The 20540-nt window shown below is 35.7% G+C and overlaps 1 pseudogene; it reads left to right on the top strand.

Annotated features, from left to right (window-relative positions):
• The first annotated feature begins 18925 nt into the window (after nucleotides 1-18925).
• On the top strand, nucleotides 18926-19686 carry LOC122687256 (annotated as a pseudogene).
• The last annotated feature ends 854 nt before the right edge of the window (nucleotides 19687-20540 follow it).

The following is a 20540-nucleotide window of genomic DNA, read 5'->3' as shown; positions in this document are numbered from 1 at the left end:
GTTCAGAGTACTCTCTTCATGACATTTTCTGCTTCTCTTCCATCAAATTAGATACCTAAGATATAAAGTCACAATCTTAAAGGGTGATCAGAGAAATCTATGGCTTCCTATTGGAAGGGAATACAATCCCAAATCCAGTTTCAGTAAAGTGCACCTGGACCCTGGTGATACAGACAGTAAGGAGTCTGCCTGCAGTGCGGGAGACCTGGGTTCAATCCCTGGGTTGGGAAGACTCCCTGGAGAAAGAAAGGCAACCAACTCCAGTATTCTTGCCTGGAAAATCCCATAGATGGAGGAGCCTGACAGGCTACAATCCAAGGGGTCACAAAGAGTTGGACACGACTGAGTGACTTCACTTTAGGTACCCTGCCGGACTCAAGGTGTTTCTAGATCCTAATGCTTTACAGGAGTCCCACTTATGTTATTCTATGCCTGTTTCCTGAATCAGAGCAGGCTCATGGCTTCAGTTTCTTACCATGGAGATTATATTCCATTTCATGCCCAAGAGCTCTTTATCTTGTTCCTGAAACAACTATGATTTTTTTCACAGCTATCTTTTCAGAGAGAAGAAATATTTAAAATGTGAATTTACATTACCATCTTGACTTGAGTGGGTTTTGCTTTTTCTGCCTCTATGCTTGAAGAATTCTTTTCATATCTTTGAAATTCTACATAATAAACAGTCAATAATGATCCATCTCAGTCTTGCTGCTTCACTTATCATGGGATATAGTTCATTTTCATTTTGCATATTTGCTTCTTATTTCATTCCAAGGAAACAGTCTGTACCGCATCTTTGAATAGCTTTCTGTTCCACTTGTTGTATTCTGTACTTGATAAACACTGGTAATCTGTTAGACTGTGTATCCAATTCTATAAAAATCATCTCTGTAATTATTTTTAATTGCTTCATTATTTCAATGTCTTTTTTATTCTGTCTTCACTGATGATTTCAAACCATTTCTCTATTATAGCAATGCAGTTTTGACTGAATGTAAACCTTGACTCTCAGGTGTGACCACACCATTTTTTTTACTCATGCAAGATTTGGGATCTTCTTGACCTGGTGACTTAGAAATGAAGGGTATATCCTTCTTATGTAATACTACCATATCTGCATATGGCTTCTAGAATTATCACTGCATGGTCATCTACATCACTTTTTCCCACAATACATTATCAAGAACTATCACTGGGCTTCCACCCAACTTCAGAGTGGAAGGGAAATGAAAGGGAAGGATGCAGAAAAATTGGGGAGCATGCCATGCATTTGGGACAGAGAAAAATATGGTAGTCTAAATCACTTTCGTTTTTGAAGAAAGAGTAAAGTTATCTTTAAGATGTAGGACATGTTAACTGAAAGGAACCCCCACTAGATACAGTATGGCTGTTTAGGATGTGAAAATAAATTAGGCTTTATTTTATTTATTTATTTATCAGTCAAGTAGTGAGTCAAACAACTGAATCTGTTAGAAGAGTCAAGAGTCCATTATGAGAATAAAAATGAAAAGGTAATAAAATCTATTAAAAGCAGTTATGCATGCATGAGTTCCTACTATCTATAAAATGCTTTATAAAAATTATTAATGGGATGGTTTTTCCAGTGGTCATTTATGGATATGAGAGTTTGACGGTGAAGAAAACTGAGAGCCAAAAAAATGATGCTTTGGAACTGTGGTGTTGGAGAAGACTCTTGAGAGTCCTTTGGACTGCATGGAGATCCAATCAGTCCATCCCCAAGGAGATCAGTCCTGGGTGTTCGTTGGAAGGACTGACGCTGAAGCTGAAGCTCCAATACTTTGGTCACCTCATGAGAAAAGTTGACTCGTGGGAAAAGACCCTGATGCTGGGAGGGATTGGGGGCAGGAGGAGGAGGGGATGACAGAGGATGAGCTGTCTGGATGGCATCACCAACTCGACGGGCATGAGTTTGAGTAAACTCTGGGAGTTGGTGATGGACAGGGAGGCCTGGCGTGCTGTTCCTGTGGTTGCATAGAGTTGGACACAGCTGAGCGACTGAACTGAACTGGCAGGTAACATACCCTTCCAATAAGTTTGTTTCAGCAGTCGTGTTCCTTGGTACTTTCCCAAAGGAACTGAAAACTTACATCCACACAAAAACCTGCTATAATGGACTCTTGGCTCTTCTAACAGATTCAGTTGTATATTATTGACTCAATTTTAGCAGCTCTATTGATAATTGCCAAAACTCAGAAGCAAAACAGATGTCTTTCAGTAGCTGAATGGTTAAACTGTGGCACACTCAGACAGTGAAATATTATTCACAAGTAAAGAAATGAGCTCTAAAGCAATGAAGAGATGGGAAAAAAAAAAAAACTTAAATGCATAGTACTGAGTTTGAAAGAAGAAAATCTGAAAATGCTATATACTGAATACTATATTGTAAGTGGTATATATTGTTACTAACCGTATTCTCAATTCAGTTCAGTTCAGCCGCCCAGTCGTGTCTGATTTTTTGTGACCCCATGGACTACAGCAGGCCAGGTCTCCTGTCCATCCATCACCAACTCTCGGAGTTAAGTCAAACTCATATACATTGAGTCAGTGATGCAATCCAACCATCTCATCCTCTGTTGTCATCTTCTCATTCCACCTTCAATCTTTCCCAGCATCAGGGTCTTTTCAAATGAGTCAGTTTTTCACATCAGGTGGCCAAATATTGGAGTTTCAGCTTCAGCACAAGTAAAGTAAGTAAAGTCGCTCAGTCATGTCCGACTCTTTGCGACCCCATGGACTGTAGCCTACCAGGCTCCTCCATCCATGGGATTTTCCAGGCAAGAGTACTGGAGTGGGTTGACATTTCCTTCTCCAGGAGATCTTCCTGACCCAGGGATTGAACCCAGGTCTCCTGCATTGCGGGTAGACACTTTACCGGCTGAGCCACCAGGGAAGTTGCCCCCAGCTTCAGCATAAGTCCTTCCAAAGAATATTCAGGACTGATTTCCTTTAGAATGGGCTTGTTGGATCTCCTTGCTGTCCAAGGGACTTTCAAGAGTCTTCCCCAACACCACAGTTCAAAAGCATCAGTTCTTCGGTGTTCAGCTTTCTTTATAGAATAAAATATACATATATTAATACTATATATACATATATTAATACCAAATACAAGCACTAACAAGAAAGTTCAGTAAGGACACAAGAACAATGTAAAAATTGTCTTTCCATATAGAAGCAATAAAAAATCAAAAAAGAAATTAAGAGAAAAACTCCATCTAAGATAGCACCAAAACAAATACAATGCATAGGAATAAGTTTAACCAAAAGAATACAAGATCTATATATTGAAACATCAAAACACTGCTGAGCAAAATTAAAGATCTAAATAAGTGGAGAGATATTTGCTGTCCTTGGTTTGGAAGACAATATTTTAATCTGGCATTTCTTCCCAAATTTAACTATAGGTTCAAGACAACACGATCTCTATCAAAATTCCAACAGGTGTTTTTATAGGAATTGACTGAATAATCCTAACATTTATATAGAAACAAACTTTTGACTAAGAATAGCCAAAATAATTTTTTTTTAAAGATCATAGGTTGGAGAACTTACACAACTCAATATCAAAACTTAATTACAAAGCTACTATAATAAGACAGTTTGTTATTGGTTTAAGGATAGAATATAGATCAAAGAAAATAGAAGTCCAGAAATTAACCCATTTATGGTCAACTGATTGCCAGCAAAGGTGTCAAGGCAATACAGAGGGAAAAGTCTCTCCAGTAAACAGAGAACAGGCTTTAAAATGTGGTATATCCATACAACAGAATATTATTCAGCCCTAAAAAGGAACAAATTGTTGATGCACACTACGCCATGGATGAACCTTAACTATATTAAGGAAGTTAGACACAAATGTTTACATGATTCCATTTACAAGAAATTTCTAGAAAAAGCAAATATCTAGAGACAGAAAGCATATCAGTGGTAGTCTGAGGCTTGTCAAGAAACAGGAAATGAATGCAAACAGGCCTGAGGAAACTTTCTGCCTGAATGGAAATGTTCCCAAACTGAACTGTGGTCATGGTTGCAGAATTTTCGTTCTGTAAAGGCAGACCGACGATGTGGCCTGTCTCACATGTCATTGAATACATTTACTTCTGTACCAGTCTTTAACAGATCCTGGACCACCTGTCTATGTTCAAAATAGCATGCCAGGTAAAGAGATGTCCAGCCCAAATTAGACTTAACTTCTTTCTTTGTAGTTAATGTCAGAAATTACTTCATTCCTTTTCATGATTTCTAACACCTGTCTTCTTCAGATTTGCTGTTTCTGGCATGATGGAGAAGCTGTCCTGCTTTTGTGCTCTGCATTAGTGAAGGAAGGAACCACAGAGAAAGTGAAATTTAAGCTGGAACTTGAAGACTGAGGAGGTCACCGATAACAGCAAGATGAAGCTTTCTGACCCAGATGGACAACTGTTACACCAGGAAAAATCTTGGGTGAAGATGTGACTCCATTTGGTCATGATGAGTTTGAGATTCCTGGGTCACACTCCTGGATAACTCGCGGCCTCACAGATCCTGGTCTCAGGAATCCCGGTCCCAGGCAGAGCACAAGGCCACCTGGCATCAATCCGCGAGTGGCCGAACGAAGCTCCAGAATTGTTCTGCAAGCTTGTTTCATGTTATCTGTTTAATCACTACCCTGGAAAATTCAATTTTCAACAGTAAAATTTTCACATGTAATGTTTATTTATTGAATGATAAATATTCCAGAAAAATTATTTCAAAGACAAACTGACTTTCCTATAAAATTACTCCTCAAGTAATCTTAATATTTCAAAATTAAATCCCTGTATAACATATATGTTTATATATGTTATACAGGGATTATATATACAGGGATTTAACACATATATTTTTGACTTCCCTGGTGGCTCAGACGATAAAGTGTCTGCCTACAAGGAGACTCGGGTTCAATCCTTGGGTCGGGAAGATCCCCTGGAGAAGGAAATGGCAACCCACTCCAGTACTCTTGCCTGGAAAATCCCATGGACAGAAGAGCATAGTAGGTTCCTACAGTCCGTGGGGTCGCAAAGAGCTGGACATGACTGAGCGACTTCACTCACTTTTTAATACATATATATATATATAAAATTTCATCATTTCACTCTTAACTATAACTGATTCTTCTCCCACCAGTTCTTTAAAAGAGAGCACACGGTTTCAACAGGTCTTCTCTGGTGGTTCAGCAGAAAGAATTCACCTGCAATTCAGGAGATGCAGGGCATCCCGTGCAGGAGAGCATGGCAACCCACTCCAGTATCCCTGCCTAGAGAATCCCATGGACAGAGAAGCCTGAGGGGCTACAGTCCATAGAGTCACGAAGAGTCATATTCTACTGAAGTGACTGCAGATGCACACACATGATTTCAACATAGTTTTTTAAACATTTTTTTTTCTACTAGTGACACTAACTGTGTCCAATAACTTCTGGTTGACAACCAAATATTGATGCTATAATTGCTTCTACTTATATGACTTATAATTCTGCAAGAGCCTCACTTGATTTATAGAAGATACTTCAACTTCCATTAAATCTTCCTTTTAATGATCTTGAGTTCTACCTCTTTTGAAAGAGCATCACATTTTCTAAGTTAGATAGAAATGTCTGAGGGGACTAAGCCATTATTTCATCAGTTACGGGAAGAGGATTTTTTTTTTTTCTTCTATGATTGAATACATTGCCTTTTGGAGCATGATTCATTTGTTGGTTTGAGGTTTTTTGTCCAGAATATTACTGTCTAGAATACTTTTATTCATCATAAAATCGAGGTTTTTTTTGTTTGTTTGTTTTGTTTAAAACAGGTAAAGTAAGAAAGTGTAGACCTTTTAAAATTTACCTTTCATGGAAGATTCCTAATTCTTTCTTTTCCCCTATCCTCCTCTCCTCTTATCAGATAGTTTTCCCATAAAGCTCCATAAGCCAGAATACCATTGCTGGACTTACTGGAAAGCATATATTTGATTATGTGTCAAGTAGAAAATCCTAGATAAACTAAAACTTAAAACTTATACATTTACTGATATATTTTATAGGAAACAAATACTCATTAAAACATTATCATGGAAAGGTTCAGATTTTTTCACTAAAAAATTCTTTCATTCAAAGTTAGTCTTTAAGATCAGACATGTTTATCAAAATAATAAACTTATTTTACACCTCTACATTTTAGTACATTATGAACTAGGTAAAAGTTGGCAAATAGTTATTTTATTTGTCTAGTGAATGTGTGCTGGAAAAGGGTTTTTGAGCTGTTTCATTCTGTTTATGTACTTGATCCTGAATATGACAATTTTTTTTTTGGATTCCTCAATAAAAAACATTATGATTCTGACTTTACATACCAATTTAGTGATATCTCTTCTCAAACAATTGATATTTCTTTTGAAAAATGTATCATTTTAGTTTATTTACATACCTGCTAGTGCTCCTGATCTAAGTTACTCTACTTGATTTTTCCAAAACACATGTTTTCTAAAATGCTATGAAATTTGTGTGTATATAAGGGCTTTACTTATTGTATTTACTTCCTGGAATATAGGGCTTCCCTTGTGGCTCAGCTGGTAAAGAATTCATCTGCAATGTGGAAGTTCTGGGTTCAATCCCTGGGTTGGGAAGATCCCCTGGGGAAGGGAAAGGCTACTCCAGTATTCTGGCCTGGAGAATTCCATGGACTTTATAGTTCATGGGGTTGCAAGGAGTCAGACACGACTGAGTTACTTTCACGTCTCTGGAATATAAACTTCATAAAAAGAACTTTTAAAATTAATAATTACATGAATGAGTTTCTTTGGCTTAGCCCCTGGATTGCTTTGTTTTTTTTTTTTTTTTTTTTTAATGCATAAGTTGTTTTTATTTATTTATTTTTTAAATTTTTATTTATTTATTTTTTTGTCATACATTGATATGAATCAGCCATAGATTTACACTTATTCCCCATCCTGATCCCCCCTCCCACCTCCCTCCCCACCCGATTCCTCTGGGTCTTCCCAGTGCACCAGGCCCGAGCACTTGTCTCATGCATCCCACCTGGGCTGGTGATCTGTTTCACCATAGATAGTATACATGCTGTTCTTTTGAAATATCCCACCCTCACATTCTCCCACAGAGTTCAAAAGTCTGTTCTGTATTTCTGTGTCTCTTTTTCCGTTTTGCATATAGGGTTATCGTTACCATCTTTCTAAATTCCATATATATGCATTAGTATACTGTATTGGTGCTTTTCTTTCTGGCTTACTTCACTCTGTATAAGAGGCTCCAGTTTCATCCATCTCATTAGGACTGATTCAAATGAATTCTTTTTAACGGCTGAGTAATATTCCATGGTGTATATGTACCACAGCTTCCTTATCCATTCATCTGCTGATGGGCATCTAGGTTGCTTCCATGTCCTGGCAATTATAAACAGTGCTGCGATGAACATTGGGGTGCACGTGTCTCTTTCAGATCTGGTTTCCTCAGTGTGTATGCCCAGAAGTGGGATTGCTGGGTCATATGGCAGTTCTATTTCCAGTTTTTTAAGAAATCTCCACACTGTTTTCCATAGCAGCTGTACTAGTTTGCATTCCCACCAACAGTGTAAGAGGGTTCCCTTTTCTCCACACCCTCTCCAGCATTTATTGCTTGTAAACTTTTGGATAGCAGCCATCCTGACTGGCGAGTAATGGTACCTCATTGTGGTTTTGATTTGCATTTCTCTAATAATGAGTGATGTTGAGCATCTTTTCATGTGTTTGTTAGCCATCTGTATGTCTTCTTTGGAGAAATGTCTGTTTAGTTCTTTGGCCCATTTTTTGATTGGGTCATTTATTTTTCTGGAATTGAGCTTCAGGAGTTGCTTGTATATTTTTGAGATTAATCCTTTGTCTGTTTCTTCATTTGCTATTATTTTCTCCCAATCTGAGGGCTGTCTTTTCACCTTACTTATAGTTTCCTTTGTAGTGCAAAAGCTTTTAAGTTTCATTAGGTCCCATTTGTTTAGTTTTGCTTTTATTTCCAATATTCTGGGAGGTGGATCATAGAGGATCTTGCTGTGATTTATGTCAGAGAGTGTTTTGCCTATGTTCTCCTCAGTGTCAACTACCATGGTTTCTTTTATAATTTCACATTTTAAATGGATAAACCAAACTAACCTGGTAGCATCTGAACTTTTTAATGGAAATTTAGAGTTAACAGAAATATTCTAAATTTACTTTGAGAAAAAAATGAACAATAAAAGAAATGTATGCAAATGAATTTGGTCAAAAGTTGTAAAGTAATGATAGAACATTTATTAAAGAATAAAAAGGCATGCAGTAACTTGATTATAAATTAAAATAAAGAAACTGAATTTATCTTTTAAGAATCTTTTATTATTAATTTTTACAAAGTATAAGTAATTCTAAATAATATGATTTATATGTACATTCAGTGCATATTAAGTGCTACTCCGAACTCATCCCTTCACATATAATAATTTTCCAAAATTTTTGGTAGTAAAAAAGGCAATTGATTAAACATGTAATATATTCAAAGTTTTTACATGTTTGTGTACATGAAAGTTAAATTTCACAGTTTTGAACTGTTAGCAACATAGGTGTCTCTAATCTCTAATTAAACCCCTACCCTCAAATTTACAACTTCATAGATAAATTTGTCTGCACATGATTCTGTTTCTTACCGTGACTAGGTCAAAAAGTAAGTCAAATCCTAAAATTCAAAGCCCGTCAAAGTATCAAGTATTTTGCTGGACTCTTTGGCTATTCCTTACATTTTCCAGGAAGATGCTAATGGTATATGTCAGAAATTGGGTGTTTCTCCCCTCCCAGTTAGGTTTCACTAACTGGGATCACTAACTGGAAGTGTATGTGTGTGTGTATAACAGTAAAGGTAAAAGAGAGATAATCTAATTTCTAATTTCCCCTCATTTTATGTTCAAGGAAAATAATATTTAAATAATAATGTGGATTACTGAGTACTACAGCTAATCAAGAAAAAATCAGTATCAGAAACCATTGCTGATTCACACTTCAGTGGTCTTTCTTCCTTATTAAATCTTAGATTCTATAGTTTTCATTAAAATTTTCAAAAAATGAAGTTGTCACTACATGCATTCAGTTTAAAGTATAATTTATTCATTTTCCTACCTAAAGTAATTTTATGTGTTTCATTATCTGAATCTGACAGCTGATATTTATTATGAAGTTAATAAAACCTAGCAAATAGTATTGAATATTCAGAAGAGTGGTTTTCCCACAAACTTATGGTTAACTAAGTGCTTCTAATACTATATTGATCAATAAAATTATTCATAGATAAAAACCTCCCTCCTTTATGAAAATATGTGAAACAACCACATATGTATGTAAAAGATTATATTGAATTTTTCAAACGATAAGTGGTTTTATCAGATAATTCCTTAATTAACAACTTGTGATAATACAGATGAATATTTTAACAATTGTTATCAACAGAAAGGTGTTCTTTAATCATATTCACCAAAGATTCATCATCTTATGTGGCACTTGAAATGATGATAGGAACTTCCCTCATGGTGCAAGTGGATAAGAATCCGCCTGTCAATGCAGAGGAAAGGGGATTGATCTCTAGTCTGGGAAGATTCCACATACCGTGGAACAACAAAGCCCCTATGGCACAACCACTGAGCCCATGCTCCAGAGCCTGCAAGTGACAACTACTGAAGACCTTACGTGTAGAGCCTATGGTTTACAACAAGAGGAGTCACAGCAATAAGTCTGTGCACTGCAACAAAGATAGCCCCTACTCTCTGCAACTAGAGAAAGACTGAACAAAGCAGCAAAGACCCGGTGCAGACAAAAAAAAAAAAAAAATGTATATATATATATATACTTTTTTTTTATGTGATAATTGAAAATATTTAATGACCTTGAAGGCAAAGGTGCTAACCAATGTGAACAGATTCCCAGCACCATAGCAGTTCTGCTAGGCTGAAGAACAGTGTTAAAGCTGTCTTTTAGAAATTTTCATTACAACCACATGCAAAGTAGATTGAAGTAGATAAATTTAAAGTGTGAAATTGACTTCACTCTGCTATAGTGGTGCTCAGAGGTTGTACTTGGGTGGTAGGAGAGGATAGGGAATAACAAGAAAAGTATTTGGTGTGGGGGGGTTACATTAGTAGAACTGCTCTATTCAACAACATAATGATGATGGAGAAGAGGACGTTGAACAAATGTGCTGTAGAGTTGGTAGGTGGGCCCTCTTGCTTGCAGGAGTCAACAAGAGACAGAAAGGAGACTGAAATGGGGAAAGAATATGAGATTGTGTTCTGAATATAGCAATTCAGAGTTTCATATCTGAGTCGTAACAGGGATTTGTTAAGTCCAGAAATATGACTCTGATTTATCACATATACTTCAAATTCAAAATTATTAGCAATCAAGACAAAACAAAAATCCTCAAAAATAGCAAGGTAATAATAGCATTTGTAAATTAATGTAATACTGTGCAATAAAATATCTGCTTGCAAATTAAACTAATTAAAAATAATACTTGAAATAGTGAATATTTAGTTTTAAATTAAATAGTAATGCTTAATTTATAAAAACAGAATTCCCAAATCTTGATATTTGATTTTTAAATGTGATCTGAGAAGTTCTTCCATAAACATACAAATTAATGTATGAAACATTTGTGTGGGAATGTCAATGTTAATATATTTATCAATTTCATTCAGGTCTTTCATTTTTAGAACAACTAAAAGGTTCACATCTATTTGCCAAAATGAAGTGAAGATCATTAAGGTAAAAATTTCTTTACAGTCTAAATTTAGAATAAATTTTAAAATATAAGTTACTTAAAATCTTCTGTTAGTAAAATTAGTAAAAATTCAGTTAGTAAAAGTTAGTAAAATTTTCATAAGTTAGTTAAAGTAGACAGGTCAGATGTGCTGCAAAATAATACCAAATCAAGCAAAATGAGATTTCATCACTAAAAGAATACATGAGACTTGAATACTAAACATGTATTTACATTATGTAATTTAATAGATAACCATTATATTTGGTATTAATATATGTATATTTTATTCTATAAACACATGGTGACATTTCCACTTAGATGTCATTGCTAAGAATAATTGCAATAAAACTAAAGGTATAATAAGAAATATATAATATCAGTTATGTATTATAGCCACTATTTTCTGGGAAATAAAATTATGATGACTTATTTAACAACATTTGATATAAATCTATTCTATGTGCAAACATATTCTACATATTCAGCTAAAATACTTCCATGTCAAAAATTAAAATTCAGTGCTAATAACAAATATTTAAACAATACTGTTTTTTCTCTGTGGTTGCTTATATTTGAATTCTGCATTGACTTTTTCTTATATTTCCCTTTCTTCTTTGCCTCATAAACAACATTATTTTGAAAGAAACACACTGTGTTTAAAATAGAAGATAATTAAAAATGAAAACAAAAAATACAGTTTAGTAGAACCCCTGCTATAATACACTCCTGTTAATGTATGTGTTATAATTTTCATTTCTTCTGTTTGGCTTCTCATCAACTAGGAATAACTAGATGATTAGGAAGCAAGTTCAGGTAAAGAAAATAATTAATTGCCTTTCAGTGGTGCTTTTATACTTAAAAAAGCAAGAGCCACTAATTATCTTGCTAAGGGAAAAATTGATTATCCCTTTACTTATAGACTATTGAGTCTCTCGTCACTTATAAAATAATTAAGTTCCACAGATGCTTTGCTAAAAATTTCCTCTTTTTATATAATTATTATGAGCACCCTTTAATATTCATGCCATTTTCTTCTTAACGTTTTAGTGAAATGATTCTCTCAAATTGTTTAAATAATTTTATTTTTTAAATGACTGTTAAGACTTAATTGCATTTCTAGTTCATTTCTAAAAGAGTTAATTCTTTTCCTTTTGTAATAGCAAGAAATTTAAAAACTTATGAGAAAGAATGAAAAAAGTAAAAATCTGTAAGTGATCATGAAAGTATTGTGGCATAATAATAGAGAAATACATTTTTAAATTCTGTATAATGGAATAGAACTCTAGTATACATGCTTTATTATAATGTATAAAGAAAAGTTACTTATATTTGGCTTCAGATTGTAGTATGATGTCTACCATTTCTGCCTTTCCAATTGTTCTCCTTTAATTAAAGGAAAGATGAGTCTCAATTCCATGTAAGAATGCAATTTGACTGTTGGGTGGAGGAGGTCATTACAAGTAGTGTGGTTGGCAGAGTAAAGTCAGCTTTGGGTTTCATAATAATCAGAATGAATGGTATATGTAACAGATAAATAGGTAAGAATATTTTCATTTGAACTAAAATCCAATATGAAAATATAAATTTACCAGAATTGTCATTTGGAAAAGAATATTTTCTTTTTTTATTATACATGGTTTTATCACAATATTTTTGTGATATCAACCTATCCATTTTCATTATATACAAAAGAGTCTATGTTTTGAAAAGAGCAGTCTGCTCTTACATGTTAAATTTCCCAAATGAGTTCTCTTCTACTAACAGAATTATAATTATTTTATTTTTCTTACATAAAGGTTATCAGCCAAAATTTGCACTTGTGTTGATATACTAAAACTGAAAATATTCACAATAATGTTGGAAGAAGGTTTAATAAAATAATAATTATTTAACTAATGTTAAAGTAGAAAAGTCATTGTAATAAGAAATGAAAACATAAAAAGAAAAATTGTTAGACACAGATGAAGAAAACTGAGAATCTTTTGATGTAATTATTTTTAGTGATATGTGTATGCTCATGATGTGAATTTTAGTTTAATATTGAAAACATTTTATATTTTATTTTCTCCTAGCCAGTGTGCCTGGCAGAATTCTGTTTGTTCCAATGATTCCCACCCTGTCACATATATTTCCTTTATAATGTCTGGAATTTGCAAATATGATATGTTGGTAACACTAGTAATTACATTATGTTATACAGCACAGTGATTTTAAGACAAGGAAATTATGCTGTGTGTGCTTTACCTTGCAGGTCTGCCTTTAAAACTGACTTTTGTGATCTTGGATTGGAAGAATCAATATTGTTAAAATTACCATACTACCCAAGGCAATCTACAGATTCAAAGCAAGCTCTGTCAAAATACCAAGATATTTCTCACAGAACCAGAAGAAACAATTTGAAAATTTACATGAAAACCAAAAAAAAAAAACTTGAATAAAAAATCTTGAGAAATAAGAAGACACTAAAGATGGATTAAAAATCTAAATGTAAAACTGAATACTATAAAATTCCTAGATGAAAACATAGGTAAAATATTCTTTGACTTAAATCACATCAGTGTTTCTTTAAGATCTATTTCCTAAAGCAAAGGAAACAAAAACAAAAATAAAGAAATGGAATCTGAAAGAACGTGTGAAAGTGTTAGTTGCTCAATCATGTCTGGATCCTTGAGACTGCATGGACAGTAGCCTGCCAGGCTCTGTCCATGGGGATTCCCCAGGCAAGAATACTGGAGTGGGTTACCATTTCCTTCTTCACGAGATCTTCCCAAACCTAGTCAAAAGGTTTTACACAGCAAAGGAAACTATCAACAAAATGAAGAGACAACTTACTGAAGAAGAAAAGATATTTGCAAATTATATGAGAGATAAAGAGTTAATACCCAACATATGTAAACAGCTCACAGAGCACAACATCAAAAAATCTAACACAATTTAAAAATGGGCAGAAGAACTGAATAGACATTTTCCGAAAGGGTAAGTGCAGATAGCCAACAGGCACATAAAAAGATGCTCAACATCACTAATCACAGGGAAATTAAAATCAAAACTACAATAAAATATTCTGTCAGAATCACTATCATCAAAAATAACAAAAATAACCAATGTTAATAAGGATATGGAGGAAGGAGAACCATTGTACATTATTGGTGGGAATATAAATTGTTTCAGTCAATGTGGAAAGCAGTATGGAGGTTTATCAAACTAAAGATAAAACTACCATATCACCCAGCAATTCCATTCCTGAGTATGTATATCAGAAAGAAACAAAAACACCAATGTTCATGCAATTGCCAAGATATGAAAGCAACCTAACTGTCCATCAACAGATTTGAGGATACGTGTGTGTGTGTGTGTGTGTGTGTGTGTGTGTGTGTGCGCATGTCTGTGTGTGTGTGTGTATGTGTGTAATGGAATACTACTCAGAAATAAACAAAGAGAGCAATTTTGCCACTAGCAGCAACATGTATGGACTTGGAGAGCAATCAGTTCAGATCAGTCACTCAGTTGTGTCCAATTATTTGCAACCCCATGGATGCAGCATGCCAGGCCTCCCTGTCCATCACCAACTCTTAGAGCTTGCTCAAACTCATGTCCATCGAGTTGGTGATGCCATCCAACCATCTCATCCTCTGTCATTCCTTTCTCCTTCTGCCTTCCATCTTTCCCAGCATCAGGACATTTTCCAATCAGTTGACTCTTTGCATCAGGTGGCCAAAGTATTGGAGTTTCAGCTTCAGCATCAGTCCTTCCAATGAATATTCAGGACTGATTTCCTTTAGGATGGACTGGATTGATCTCCTTGCAGTTCAAGGGACTCTCAAGAGTCTTCTTCAAACAACAGTTCAAAAGCATCAATTCTTCAGCATTCAGCTTTCTTTATAATCCAACTCTCACATCCATACATGACTACTGGAAAAACCATAGCTTTGACTAAGTGGACCTTTGTTAACAAAGTAACATCTCTGCTTTTTAATATACTGTCTAGGTATGTAATAGCTTTTCTTCCAAGGAACAAGCATTGTTTAATTTCCTGGCTGCATGTCACCATCTGCAGTGATTTTGGAGCCCAAGACAATAAAGTCTACCACTGTTTCCATTGTTTCCCCATCTATTTGCCATGAAATGATGGGACCAGATGCCATGATCTTAGTTTTCTGCGAAAAAAAACAAAAACAAAAACAAACTCTTTTATCAAGAGGCTCTTTAGTTCTTCTTCGCTCTCTGCCATATGGGTGGTATCATTTGCATATCTGAGTTTATTAATATTTCTCACAGCCATGTTGATTCCAACTTGTGCTTCATCTAGCCCAGCATTTCACATGATTTATTCTGCATAGAAATTAAATAATCAGGATGACAATATACAGCCTTGATGTAGTCCTTTCTCAGATTTGAACCAGTCCATTGTTCCATGTCTGGTTCTAAGTGTTGCTTCTTGACTAGCATACAGATTTCTCAGGAGGCAGGTAAGTGGTCTGGTATTCCCATGTCTTTAAGGATTTTCCACAGTTTGTTGTGATCCACACAGTTAAAGGCTTTGGTGTCATCAATAAAGTAGAAGTAGATATTTTTTCTGGAACTCTCTTGCTTTTTATGATCCAATGGATTTAGTAATTTGATACCCGCTTCCTCAGCCTCTTCTACATCCAGCTTGAACATCTGCCAGTTCTTGGTTCATGTTTTGTTGAAGCCTGGCTTGGAGAATTTTGAGCATTACTTTGCTAGTGTGTGAGATGAGCACAATTGTGCAGTAGTTTGAACATTCTTTGGCATTACCTTTCTTGCCTTTCCTTTGAGGGCAATATGGTATGTGAAATAAGTCAGATAGAGAAAGACAAATACTGTTTGATATCACTTAATACATGAAACAAACAGAAAAAAATACAGGCAACTAATGAATAAAAAAAAAAAAAAAGCTGAATCACAGAGAACAAACCAGTGGTTACCAGTGGGGATAAGTAACAGGTAGGGAAATATAGGACTGAGAAAACAAGGATTACTATGGGATTATGACAGACTTTATTTTCTTGGGCCAAAAGTCACTGCAAACTGTTACCACAGGCATGAAATTAAAAGATGCTTGCTCTTTGGAAGAAAAGCTATGACAAACCTAGATAACACATTAAAAAGCAGAGACATAATTTTGCTGACAAAGATCCATATAGACAAAGCTCTGGTTTTTCCAGTAGTTATGTACAGATATGAGAGTTGGACCATAAAGATGATTGAGCACCGAAGAATTGATGCTTTCAAACTTTGGTGCTGGAAAAGACAGTTGACAGTTCCTTGCCCCAGAAGGAGGTCAAACCAGTCAATCCTAAAGGAAATCAGTCCTGAATACTCCTTGGAAGCACTGATGCTGTAGCTGAAGCTGAAGCTCCAATACTTTCACCACCTGATTGGAAGAGTCGACTCATTGGAAAATACCCTGATGCTGGGAAAGATTGAGAGCATGAGGAGAAGGGGATGACAGAGGATGAGATGATTGGATGGCATCACCGACTCGATGGACATGAGTTTGAGCAAGCTCTTTGAGTTGGTGATGGAGAGGGAAGCTAGGCAGGCTGCAGTACATGGGGTCTCAATGAATCGGACATGACTGAGTACTGAACAACAAATATGAAATTATGTATTTGGAACTTTTGAAAATTGTAAAGCACTAATTTTGGGCTTTCCTAGTGGCTCAGATCATAAAAAATTCTGCCTGTGGTGCAGGAGACCTGGGTTTGATCCCTGGATCAGGAAGATCCACCAGAGAAAGGAATGGCTACTCACTGCAGTATTCTTGCCTGGAGAATTCCATGGGCAGAGGAGCCTGGCGGGCTACAGACCATGGGGCTATGGACCAGGGCTATGGACCAGGTCTGTAGACAAGGTGTCGAACAAGACTTAGTGACTAAACAGCAGCAGCAGCAAAAAAGAAACTGTTTTAAATCACACAATTTACGGTAATTTGTTACACAGCTGTAGAATACAAGTAGGAATTTCATGCCCACCTAAGAAATCATTACTCTATTACATTTAAAAAAGGAAAGAAACAGTAAAGATGACAACATAATGAAATAGAAAGCATCAAACTAGTGCTAACCATTAAAGACAAAAGTTGGATATCTGAAAAAAGTTCTTAAAATTGATAAATCCCTCATGAGAGCTGCAATTACAAAATGTTATACCCTGAAACGTGGGGCTTTTCAAATTGCTGACCAATTTGCTCCTGCCAACTCTCTAATAAAATATTTACATGTTATAACCCAGTCCTCAACTCACTGTTGCCCATTTGTGGACTCATATATTTTAATTTTTAGTTTATTCTTTCAATTTTATTATTTTTATAATTATTTTCTTTTTGGAAGCCCCACATGGTTTGTGGGATTTTAGTTCCCTGACCAGGGATTGAACGCAAGTCCACAGGAATGAAAGCAGGGTCCTAACCACTTGACCACCAGGAAATTCCCTAAATTCCTAATTTTAGATTCTTAAGGTGTTTAAAGATTGTCCCAAATTTGTAAATCTTCTTGCATGAAATATAATATGTATTTTCAATGTTGGATAATTTTGCACAAAAAAACAAATCATGACATTACTATTTTTGCTAGAGATGTTTACATATCAAGAGAATCAACCCTTTACCTGATACATCCAAATATTTCCTATATTTCAATTTACTTCCTAGGATTATACATGACTTCTGTTACTTAGAGATTTTTTTAACCTAAAATATTTATTTATTGAGGATCTATTCATTTTTAAATCTAAGAAGAAGAATAAGTTATATAGAAAATATCCAATAAAGTGAAATTTATAATTCAGAATGTGGATTTGAGATCTTAGGTTATGTAAGAAACCTGAGTCCCAGATGCAGAATTAAATTATCAGTTTCATAAGGGATTTAACAATTTGAATAATTTTTAAAAATATTTTCAAAGAAAGTGTTCCTGGCTTTGATGATCTTCTCAATTTTAGGTTTGTTTTTATTTTATTGATTTATGTTTTTATTGTTATTTCTGTCCTTCTGTTCTTTTGGAGGTTATTTTCCTGATACTTTCCTAATTTTCTATAATAAAAAGATACTTCATGCTTATATTTTTGTCTTTCTTTACTTCCATATGTAAGTTGTTGCTGTTGTTCATTTGCTAATTCAGTTGCCCATTCTTTTGCGGCCCCATGGACTGCAGCCCACCAGGATCCTCTGTTCATGGGACTTCCCAAGAAGAATACTGGAGTGGATTGCCATTTTGCTCTCCAGGGGACCTTTCTGACCCAGGGATCAAACCTGCATGTCCCTTATTGGTAGGTGGGTTCTTTACCACTGAGCCACAAGGGAAGCACCCTATATGTAAGTACTTTACTTATAATTCCTGATTTATCTGGATAAATTATAATATCAGTATTATCATTCAGTTGAAATATTTTCTAATTATATGCAATTTACATATTTGTCTGTGGCTTAACTAGAATTATGATTCTTAATCCCTTATATATAGAATTTATCTTATTATGTTTGTGCTTAATAGCATCCTGATAAATTTTTCTCCATAATTTCATTTCTGAGATTTATTTTGACTTGTTTTATAGTTTAGTATATTATTTGTATAAATGTGTCATGCACATTTTAAAAGGATTCACATTTTTCATTTACTCATTGCAGTGCTCTAAAGAGTTGTTCCATTTTTTCATGTGCTAAATATCTGGTCTTTGTAGGGCTCCAGGTAAGCATGTCCAAAAGACTGTTGGATACAAGTATCTGTGGCTCAAGATGGGGTTATTATCCACTAGATAGTAATTTATGTGAGTGAACAATATGCTTCGGGTAAAATAGCATGTCTTATGCAAGAACTGCATGACATCAGATTGAAGGAATAAACACAGAAAATAAAGTCCATAAAGGAGACTTACAAAATTTAATAAGCTTCAGTTGCTCATTTATTTTTATTAAAATTTCCCTGGAAAATTTATAGCATTATTCTTATATGCAGGGCTATATTATTTATTAAACTAATTTTGAAATTCTTTACCTATTTTATTAATTATAAGAAGACTTTTTTGTAAGCTGATTATTTTTGATATTCAGGAAACTCCTTGTCCATATTACTGAAATTTTCTATATTAGGAAACGGTGGCGCCGGCTGCAGGAAGATGGCTGCTCGGTCGCGGAGGCATATCTCTGGAATTGCAAAGCAGCCACAGGGTGACTTCTGTGATAGGGCTAAGAAGGCGATTGATGAACCTTCTTTTACGACTTCCATGGAGTGGGACACGCAGGTGGTGAAAGGTCTTTGGGGCTGGAGGAGCTGCCGTCCGGCCCGCGGCTGCCGCGCTGGCTGCAGCCCAAGAGGTGTGCCGTGTCCCGGCGCGCGCAGGGCCACGTCCTGCTCACTGACTCTGTGCACCTCGCCTGGGACCTGTCGCGGTCCCTCGGGGCCGTGTCTTCTCCAGAGTCACAGATAATGTAGTTTTGGAGGCTCCGTTCTTAGTCGGCATTGAAGGTTCGCTCAAAGGCATGACTTACAACCTTTTATTCTGTAGTTCCTGTGAGATTCCCATTGGTTTCCGCCTATAGTCTACCCATGCCGCCCTGGCTGCCTTGAGAGGCCACTTCCGCCTTTTCAGTGACAAAATGGAGTGCTACCGCTTAAAAACAAAGCCATAGTAAATGCATCTGAGATGGATATCCATATCGTCCCTCTACCAGAACGGGTTGCAGAGCTGAAAGAGAAGATAATGTTAACACATACTTGCTTAAATTCACTCATGAAAATTCTGAAGGAAGTACCTCCTGACCAGTCCAAGCAAACAAACTGATTCAGAATCAGAGGTTGAGTATCAGAGGCAGGCCTTATTGCTGTCTTCAACAACAGGTGCTGTTTGATCACTTCTCAAGAAACATCAGCTTCAAGAATGGATAGGAAATGTGGTTTATTATGTTTACCTCTAGACTGATTTTCCAAGTGATTTGTGAAGCTGTTTCTAGAAGATGAGAAACAGACTTCTGTCCAGGTATTATAGCTATTTGTCGTAATTTATTTTGGCTTCTTATCAACTTCATAATATTTATTTTTGAGAACATTCTGATTGCAAATTTAAGAATTAAGAACCAGTGTCCCATGAATGCTCTGATCTAAAGATGCATGATTGGCCTGAAAATAGGGTTGTACTTCTGTCAAATAACTATTATTCCTACATGGAGCAACTGTCAGGTGAATACTGAGACATCATTTTTTTCTTACATGAAATACAGGTACATATTAAAGAGCCTCTTGATGAAAGTGAAAGAGGGGAGTGAAAAAGTTGGCTTAAAGCTCAACATTCAAAAAACTAAGATCATGGCATCCAGTCCCATCACTTCATGGCAAATAGGTGGGGAAACAGTGGAAACAGTGGCTGACTTTATTTTGGGGGGCTCCAAAATCACTGCAGATGGTGGTTGCAACCATGAACTTAAAAGACGCTTACTCCTTGGAAGGAAAGTTATATGACCAATCTAGACAGCACATTAAAAAGCAGAGACATTCTTTGTCAACAAAGGTCCACCTAGTCAAGGCTATGGTTTTTCCAGTAGTCATGTATGGATGTGAGTTGGACTACAAAGAAAGCTGAGTGCTGAATAATTGATGCTTTGAACTGTGGTGTTGGAGAAGACTCTTGAGAGTCCCTTGGACTGCAAGGAGCTCCAATCAGCCTATTCTAAAGGAAATCAGTCCTAGATGTTCATTGGAAGGACTGATGTTGCAGCTGAAACTCAAATATTTTG

This window comes from Cervus elaphus, chromosome 31 (assembly GCF_910594005.1).
Source record: "Cervus elaphus chromosome 31, mCerEla1.1, whole genome shotgun sequence".
Classification (NCBI taxonomy): Eukaryota; Metazoa; Chordata; class Mammalia; order Artiodactyla; family Cervidae; genus Cervus; species Cervus elaphus.
Note: the sequence above shows the minus strand (reverse complement) of the source record. Positions and strands in the feature narration are given on the sequence as shown.